The following is a 10,090-nucleotide window of genomic DNA, read 5'->3' as shown; positions in this document are numbered from 1 at the left end:
GGGTGACTGACGGGCGAGGGGATGACTGACTGACAGGCGAGGGGATGACTGACGGGCGAGGGGATGACTGACGGGCGAAGGGATGACTGACAGGCGAGGGGATGACTGACTGACTGGCGAGGGGGTGACTGACGGGCGAGGGGATGACTGACGGGCGAGGGGATGACTGACGGGCGAGGGGATGACTGACGGGCGAGGGGATGACTGACGGGCGAGGGGATGACTGACGGGCGAGGGGTTGACTGACGGGCGAGGGGATAACTGACGGGCGAGGGGATGACTGACGGGCGAGGGGATGACTGACGGGCGAGGGGATGACTGACGGGCGAGGGGATGACTGACGGGCGAGGGGATGACTGACGGGCGAGGGGATGACTGACGGGCGAGGGGGTGACTGACGGGCGAGGGGATGACTGACTGACTGGCAAGGGGATGACTGACGGGCGAGGGGATGACTGACGGGCGAGGGGATGACTGACGGGCGAGGGGATGACTGACGGGCGAGGGGATGACTGACGGGCGAGGGGATGACTGACGGGCGAGGGGATGACTGACGGGCGAGGGGATGACTGACGGGCGAGGGGATGACTGACGGGCGAGGGGATGACTGACGGGCGAGAGGATGACTGACGGGCGAGGGATGACTGACGGGCGTGGGGATGACTGACGGGCGAGGGGATGACTGACGGGCGAGGGGATGACTGACGGGCGAGGGGATGACTGACGGGCGAGGGGTTGAGTGACGGGCGAGGGGTTGACTGACGGGCGAGGGGGTGACTGACGGGCGAGGGGGTGACTGACGGACGAGGGGTGACTGACGGGCGAGGGGGTGACTGACGGGCGAGGGGATGGCTGACGGGCGAGGGGATGACTGACGGGCGAGGGGATGACTGACGGATGAGGGGTTGACTGACAGGCGAGTGGATGACTGACGGGCGAGGGATGACTGACGGGCGAGGGGATGACTGACGGACAAGAGGATGACTGATGGACGAGGGGTTGACTGACGGGCGAGGGGGTGACTGACGGGCGAGGGGGTGACTGACGGGCGAGGGGGTGACTGACGGACGAGGGGATGACTGACTGACGGGCGAGGGGATGACTGACGGGCGAGGGGATGACTGACGGACGAGGTGTTGACTGACGGGCAAGGGGGTGACTGACGGACGAGGGGATGACTGACTGACTGGCGAGGGGATGACTGACGGGCGAGGGGATGACTGACGGGCGAGGGGATGACTGACGGGCGAGGGGATGACTGACGGGCGAGGGGTTGAGTGACGGGCGAGGGGTTGACTGACGGGCGAGGGGGTGACTGACGGACGAGGGGTGACTGACGGACGGGGGTTGACTGACGGGCGAGGGGATGACTGACGGGCGAGGGGATGGCTGACGGGCGAGGGGATGACTGACGGGTGAGGGGATGACTGACGGGCGAGGGGATGACTGACGGATGAGGGGTTGACTGACAGGCGAGTGGATGACTGACGGGCGAGGGATGACTGACGGGCGAGGGGATGACTGACGGACGAGAGGATGACTGATGGACGAGGGGTTGACTGACGGGCGAGGGGGTGACTGACGGGCGAGGGGGTGACTGACGGACGAGGGGATGACTGACTGACGGGCGAGGGGATGACTGACGGACGAGGTGTTGACTGACGGGCGAGGGGGTGACTGACGGACGAGGGGATGACTGACTGACTGGCGAGGGGATGACTGACGGGCGAGGGGATGACTGACGGGCGAGGAGATGACTGACGGGCGAGGGGATGACTGACGGGCGAGGGGTTGAGTGACGGGCGAGGGGTTGACTGACGGGCGAGGGGATGACTGACGGGCGAGGGGATGGCTGACGGGCGAGGGGATGACTGACGGGCGAGGGGATGACTGACGGGCGAGGGGATGACTGACGGATGAGGGGTTGACTGACAGGCGAGTGGATGACTGACGGGCGAGGGGATGACTGACGGACGAGAGGATGACTGATGGACGAGGGGTTGACTGACGGGTGAGGGGGTGACTGACGGGCGAGGGGGTGACTGGCGGACGAGGGGATGACTGACTGACGGGCGAGGGGATGACTGACGGGCGAGGGGATGACTGACGGGCGAGGGGTTGAGTGACGGGCGAGGGGTTGACTGACGGGCGAGGGGATGACTGACGGGCGAGGGGATGGCTGACGGGCGAGGGGATGACTGACGGGCGAGGGGATGACTGACGGGCGAGGGGATGACTGACGGATGAGGGGTTGACTGACAGGCGAGTGGATGACTGACGGGCGAGGGATGACTGACGGGCGAGGGGATGACTGACGGACGAGAGGATGACTGATGGACGAGGGGTTGACTGACGGGTGAGGGGGTGACTGACGGGCGAGGGGGTGACTGGCGGACGAGGGGATGACTGACTGACGGACGAGGGGATGACTGACGGGCGAGGGGATGACTGACGGGCGAGGGGATGACTGACGGACGAGGTGTTGACTGACGGGCGAGGGGGTGACTGACGGACGAGGGGATGACTGACTGACTGGCGAGGGGATGACTGACGGACGAGGGGATGACTGACGGGCGAGGGGATGACTGACGGGCGAGGGGATGACTGACGGGCGAGGGGATGACTGACGGGCGAGGGGATGGCTGACGGGCGAGAGGATGACTGACTGGTGAGGGGATGACTGACGGGCGAGGGGATGTCTGACAGGCGATGGGATGACTGACAGGCGAGGAGATAACTGGCAGGTGTGCTGCCTTTAAAAGCAGTGGTGCCTCAGAGTTCCCATGTTCTGAACTCACCTCTTTGAGGTTTCCTAAGTCAGTGTCACTGATTTCCCTCAGACCTGTTGACAAGGAAGGAAGTTTCAGTTCAAATCTTGTACAAAACAAAGGCCTCAGGTTGATCCTCAGAGCCCGAAGCAGAGGATAAACCTGTAAAACTGGCTTGTGACTGGGAAGCTTCCTCCAGAGGAGAAGATAGCACTGCAACACATCTCGAAGTAAAACTACACTGTCCCCATCAAACTCTCCCAGGACAGGTACAGTACGGGGTTAGACACAGAGTAAAGCTCCCTCTGCACTGTCCCCATCAAACACTCCCAGGACAGGTACAGCACGGGGTTAGATACAGAGCAAAGCTCCCTCTACACGGTCCCCACCAAACACTCCCAGGACAGGTACAGCATGGGGTTAGATACAGAGTAAAGCTCCCTCTACACTGTCCCCATCAAACACTCCCAGGACAGGTACAGCACGGGGTTAGATACAGAGTAAAGCTCCCTCCACACTGTCCCCATCAAACACTCCCAGGACAGGTGCAGCACGGGGTTAGATACAGAGTAAAGCTCCCTCTACACTGTCCCCATCAAACACTCCCAGGACAGGTACAGCACGGGGTTAGATACAGAGCAAAGCTCCCTCTACACGGTCCCCACCAAACACTCCCAGGACAGGTACAGCATGGGGTTAGATACAGAGTAAAGCTCCCTCTACACTGTCCCCATCAAACACTCCCAGGACAGGTACAGCACGGGGTTAGATACAGAGCAAAGCTCCCTCTACACGGTCCCCACCAAACACTCCCAGGACAGGTACAGCATGGGGTTAGATACAGAGTAAAGCTCCCTCCACACTGTCCCCATCAAACACTCCCAGGACAGGTACAGCACGGGGTTAGATACAGAGTAAAGCTCCCTCTACACTGTCCCCATCAAACACTCTCAGGGCTGGGACAGGGTGGATTAAAACTCCATTTACACTGCCTCAATGCCAAACTTGAGAAGATGGGGATCCCCTACTGCAGTGTTTTTCAAACTTTTTTTCCGGGGACCCATTTTTTCCAACCGGCCAACCTTCGCAACCCACGCCGGCCGACCTTCGCGACCCACCATTTTCTCTTCCCTTGTTTGTTGCTGACAAAATGGAGGAAATGGTTTTGGGTCCCTTTGGTCGTGTTCCCCCCCCCCCCCCAACTTGAAAAAAAAAGGCTGCGACCATATTAGAAACAATGCGGCCGCACTGCGCATGTGTGCCAATAACAGTTAGATTAAGTCTGTCCAAACCCAGACAGGAGATTTTCAACACACTATTCTGGCCTGATGCTAACCCAAGTCCCAGAATTACAGTACAGCTTCCTTACCACTGGGTGCCACCTGCTTTCTTAGTGAATATCCGATACATAGCACTTGCTAAAGACATCTAGGGACCTAACATTGTAACTGCACTGTGTGCTGGCCTTTCACCTTGACTATCTAAACTCAAGGTGAGAGCGGAGGTGGGGGGAATGTCTTGGGGCTCTCGTTTTGTGGACTGTACCATTCTTAAGTTGTTCAGCAGCTTCGAGATCTCTGATGGCATCATAGAGGCTGGCTTTGGGCAGCCTGGCAGATGGGTTCCACGGAAGGTTATTGTCCAAACTTTGCAATTCGACCAGACTCAAAGGCTGATTTTCCTCACTGGACCCTGGAAGAGAATCATCTGAGAATTAGAACATCAGAACACTGGAAAACCAAAGACTATATGGCTCCTTACCCGAACCCGGCCCGAGTACTCTGTCTCAGACTCCCGCCCAAAACACGGAGCGTCGTCACCCACCTACGGGAATCTCCTTACAGCACCTTGCTGGTAATATTATCTAACCCTAAATCCCCTATTCAACGGTTATCAGTCCAGCTGCTTACTTGAAGGATAAAGTCCTGCAGATGCTGGAAATCTGAAATAAAAACAGAAAGCGTTGAAAATACTCAGCGGGTCTGGCAGCAAGTGCGGAGAGAGGAACAGAGTGAACATATCACATCAAAAAAATTGGGATGAAGGATCATCGCTCTGAAATCTCAACAGTGTAGGAGGGAGGTAGAAGAGAAAAAAAGTCTTTTAAAACCAAAGCTGTTGAAAATGTTCAAATTCCGCTTTTAAATTTTACAAAAAGGACACAAACAAAATTAAAATATTTTTACAAATCTTCCACCAAACCTCTTCTCCTGCTCAGATACCAGACAGGGAGAAAACCCCACTGCCAGTATAAACCCCATTGTGAATGATGCTATAATCTCCGGCCTTGAAATCACTGGGGCTGAATTTACCCCTCTCCCTTCCTCCCCTCTCCCCAGTCGCTGTGGTTTCAGGGGAGGGGTTTGTAAAATATGCCCACTCCCCACCCGGCCTCTGGCATACAGGGGCCAAAACTGGCAACCCACCTGCCATTTTGAAGAGAATGTTAACAAGTCAATTGACGCCAATATTAACCTGCCCATGCCATCATGCAGTTGGCATGGCAGGCGGGCGAGAGGAGGAAGGCTGCTTTATCTGTCAACAACTTTGTTGAAAAATCAGGTTGGGGAGACGTACCTCTCTCCACTGGATTGCTCTTCATGCCAGGGACCCTTGCAGTCCCAGCAATGCCCACTACTGGGTTATGGCATCACAGGCTAGAGCTGTTGGCCAATCAATCAGACTGACAGCCCTTGTGGGTGGGATCTCCTCCCATTGAATGGCACATGTCCCACTCTGTTTTGGTCCTGGCTGCACGTTGTCACTGCAAAGTGGTCTTTTAAATCAGTAACAGAAAGACAGGCAATAACCACCATCCGCACCCCCCTCCACATAAAATGGGGGAGGTTTAATTTGGTCAGGAGTAAATGGTCATTTACTCCTGACCAAGATTAGTCATTTAAACTTAACAACTAACCCCCCCCCCCCCCCAATCCAACCAGTAAATTATGATTGCAGTTCTTCAACGAGGACAAAACTATCAACAGAATGAGAGAGAAGATTTAACTGAAACTCCATCAGCTGCATCACCAGCTAACTTTGTGAAACCTGAACTAAATACAACTTAACTCCATCCTGTTCAGGAATTTGGCACACGTTAAAAGCATCGGAAACATTACTCTTTGATAATTCAGTAATAAACTCCAGCCTTAATTAACTTTTACGTTTCAATTTACAAACTTGCATCCTAGATGGTAAAGTCACCATAGTCCCAGAGGCTGCTTTCCCCATAGAGGGGAGAGAGCTGACTGGTGGTGATTTAACCCGAGGGGCAAGGTTGAGAATAACGTCAGCCGGTACAGGAATTGAACCCACGCTGCTGGCCTCCCTCTGCATCACTAGCAATCTAGCCAAGTGAGCTAAACCCCATCCACCCAAGAACAGGTATCCGAGTACAATAATACTGAAATAAAAAACTTGCATTTAAACAGCATCGTACATGACCACAGAATATCCCAACGCGCTTTAGAGTAAATGAAGTACTTTTTGAAGTGTCGTCACTGTTGTAATGTAGGAAATGCAGCATTCAAATTACACACCAAGCACCCACAGACAGCAATGACACACTACAGTATCAGGACGTTGGTTGAGGGACAATATTGTTCAGGACGGCACAGGGAGCCTTGCTGCTCTTTTCCTAACAGTGCTGTGAAATCTTTAAACATTTGTTAAAAACGGCACATCCATACCAGATTGGAACATGTTTGTATGGCACCTTTTTTCATATTGACACACGGAGAAGAGTGAATGATAATGGTGACGCTGGATGAGGTTCTGTCGAGGTGAACCCATCCGTCAAGAACGTACCTTCCTCCCCCTATCTCCCCTGCTTACCTGCTCTGTACATGGAGTCTGCAATGGGCACAGCAAAGACACAGGATCCACTCAGGAGCAACACACCAGCTACAAGTACCAAGGACATCATGATTGAAGAGTCTGAGAAACAAGAGAGTGAGAGAGACACAGAGAGAGCAGAGGTGTACAACGATCAGTGAACACACACCTTTATATAACCCTACAGCCCCCTTTCCCCTCACAAACAACATCGATGGTCAATAAAACATCATTTTATTACCTCGAGGTGTTAAATCCAATCAACGCTTCATTCGGACTCCGTTTCAAGGATAAAATAAGAAAGCAGATGGGACACAGATTTACTGCCCATCACCAAACTAATAAACCCTTCAAATTCACTCCTCTCCATCAACTCCCGCTTTTCAACAGTTATTTATCATTCACAAGCTGAGTGACGCAGATTTATCCAAGGTTTGACATGAAATATGGTTAGTCTTGCATTAATTAAAGGTTTTTCTGCATTGAAAGGCTCTTGAAAAATCTACTTCACTTTCCTTCCCATAATCTCTTTATCGATCCAAAAATGTTGTGTCCCCATCTTTTTTTGCATCTAAGAAATCCAGTGCTCCTCATCTTATCCTATTCTTTATCCTTCTATCCCTTTGTCCCTCATGTGATGATCTACCTTCCCTTAAACGCATCAATGTTATTTGTCTCAACTACCCCTGTGATAGCACGTTCCACCGCTGTCTGGGTAGATCACCTTCTCCTGAAATCTCCAATTGGTTTGACTGGTGACTATCTTATATTTATGTTCCCAAGCTTCCCTCAAGTGGAAACATCTCCACGCTCACCCTATCAAACCTCTTTGCAGTTTTAAAGACTTTGGTGAGGTTACCACTCAGCCCTCGCTTTTCTAGAGAAAAGAATCCAGGTCTGTTAGAATTTGCTGATAGTTGGAGCTGCTCAGTTCTTACATCACCCTGGTCAATCGTTTTTTTTGCACCTTCTCTAACTCCTCTGCATCCCCTTCATAATACGGAAACCAGAACTATGTACGGTGCTCCAAATATGGTCCAACCAAGATTGTAGGTCATTTGACATATCTTCTCTGCTTTTGAATGCTATTCTTCTGGAAAAGGAACTTTGATTGTATTTTATTGAGGCCCTCGCAAGGCGAACTCTATCTTCTCCAGCCTAAGAAACTCTGCCAGGTCAGTCACCCATACCCCCGGTTTCGGCGGCCCCGAGTCCCTCCATTCAAATAAGATCCGACTCCGGGCAACCAGGGAGGCAAAGTCTAAGACATCAGCCTCTCTCGCCCCCTGGACTCCCGGGTCTTCTCTCGTCCCCTGGACTCCCGGGTCTTCTGACACTCCGAAGATCGCCGCTTCTGGACTGGGAACCACCTTCATCTTCGTAACGTCATAACGTTGGCAAACCCTGCCAGAATCCCCCAGGCTTTGGGCATGCCCAAAACATGTGGACATGATTCGCAGGCCCAGCCGCATACCGCCCACACCTATCTTCAGCCCTTCACAAAACCTGCCCATCCGGGCCACAGTCGTCTGTACCCTGTGGACCACCTTAAACTGGATAAGGCTAAGCCTAGCGCACAACGAGGATGCATTCACCCTCCTCAAAGCTTCCTCCCAAGCCCCAGCCTCCACCTCCCTCCTCAACTCTTCCTCCCACTTACGCTTCACTACCCCTATCAGGGCTTCCTCCTAATCCATCAACTCCTTATGCATTTCTGACACTCTACCTCACCTACCCCTGTTTTTCACACCACCAACGATAACGGCACCGTTAACAGTGCCCCCAAGCTCGAGTCCTTACATGAGGCTGCCTCCAGCCGTTCCCCACCACCCACTTCCTAAACATGGCTATATTCACCCCCCAGTAGTAACAAATTTGAAAGTGTTAACCCCCCCCCCCCGACGCCGCTCCAGCAACATCTTCTTCACCTGCGGGGCCTTGCCCACCCAAACAAACCCCAAAATCAGTGCATTCACCCTCCTAGAAAAAGCCTCAGGGATAAAGATTCTGGAACACAAAGAAGAACCTCGGGAGAACCGCCATCTTCACCGACTGCACCTGTCCCGTCGGTGACCGCGCGAGCGCATCCCACCTCCTAAAATCCACCAACCGAGCCAAATTCAGCTGGTGGAGCTGCTCCTACCCCCGCGCCACCAAGATACCCAAAAGGTTCACCCCCACTACTCTAAACGGTGACTCCCCCAGCCTCTTCTCCTGCCCCCTCGCTTGAATCGGAAAAACCTCGCTCTTCCCCATACTCAATTTATATCCGAAAACCGTCCAAATTCCTCCAATAGGCCCATGATGCTCCCAATACCTTCCAAAGGGTTTGATATTTGGAGCAGCAGATTGTCCGCATTCAACGAGACCCTATGCTCCACCCTCTGCACCATCCCTTGCCAGTCCCTCGACGCTCTCAGCGGCATCGGCAATGGTTCTATAGCCAAGGCAAAGAGCCGTTGGGAGAGTGGGCAACCGTGCTTCATCCCCCGCTGCAGCCTGAAATATTCCAAACTCACCCAGTTCGTTCGCACGCTCGCTACTGGCGCCCGGTACAACAGCCGGACCCAATCCACAAACCCCGGCCCAAACCCAAACCGTCCCAGCACCTCCCACAGATAGTTCCATTCCACCCGATTGAAGGCCTTGTCCGCATCCATGGCGACCACCACCACCACACTTCGTCCCTCCGGGTCATCATTATAACATTTAACAGCTGCCTGATGTTAGACGACAAATGCCTCCTCCCCTTAACAAACTCCGTTGGGTCCTCCCCTATCACCCCCGGCACACAGTCCTCAATCCTTGAGGCCAAAATCTTGGCCAACAACTTAGCGTCCACATTTAACAATGAAATTGGCCTGTCGGACCCACACTGCTCCGGATCCTTGTCCCCTTTTAAAAAAAATAAATTTAGAATACCCAATCATTTTGTTTCCAATTAAGGGGCAATTTAGCGTGGCCAATCCACCTAACCTGCACATATTTGGGTTGTGGGGATGAAACCCACGCAGACACGGGGAGAATGTGCAAACTCCACACGGACAGTGACCCAGGGCCAGGATTCGAATCCAGGTCCTCAGCGCCGCAGTCCCAGTGCTAACCACTGCGCCACATGCTGCCCCTTCCTTGTCCCTCTTTAAGATTAAGGAGATCGAGGCCTGCGACAGCATAGGGGAGGAGCACCCCCTGCTCCCTCATTTCATTAAACATCCTTACCAGCAGGGGCTCCAAGTCCTCTGAAAACCTTTTATAAAATTCCACCGGGAACCTGTCCCCGCCGGCCTCGCCCCATACCCTCCACCACCTCCACCAGTCCAATGGGGGTTCCCAGCCCCTCCACCAGGTCCTCCTCCACCCTCGGGAACGCCACCCCCTCCATACCCTCCACCACCTCCACCAGCCCAATGGGGGTTCCCAGCCCCTCCACCAGGCCCTCCTCCACCCTCGGGAACGCCACCCCCTCCATACCCTCCACCACCTCCACC

The sequence above is a fragment of the Scyliorhinus torazame genome, chromosome 16 (assembly GCF_047496885.1).
Source record: "Scyliorhinus torazame isolate Kashiwa2021f chromosome 16, sScyTor2.1, whole genome shotgun sequence".
NCBI lineage: Eukaryota > Metazoa > Chordata > Chondrichthyes > Carcharhiniformes > Scyliorhinidae > Scyliorhinus > Scyliorhinus torazame.
Note: the sequence above shows the minus strand (reverse complement) of the source record.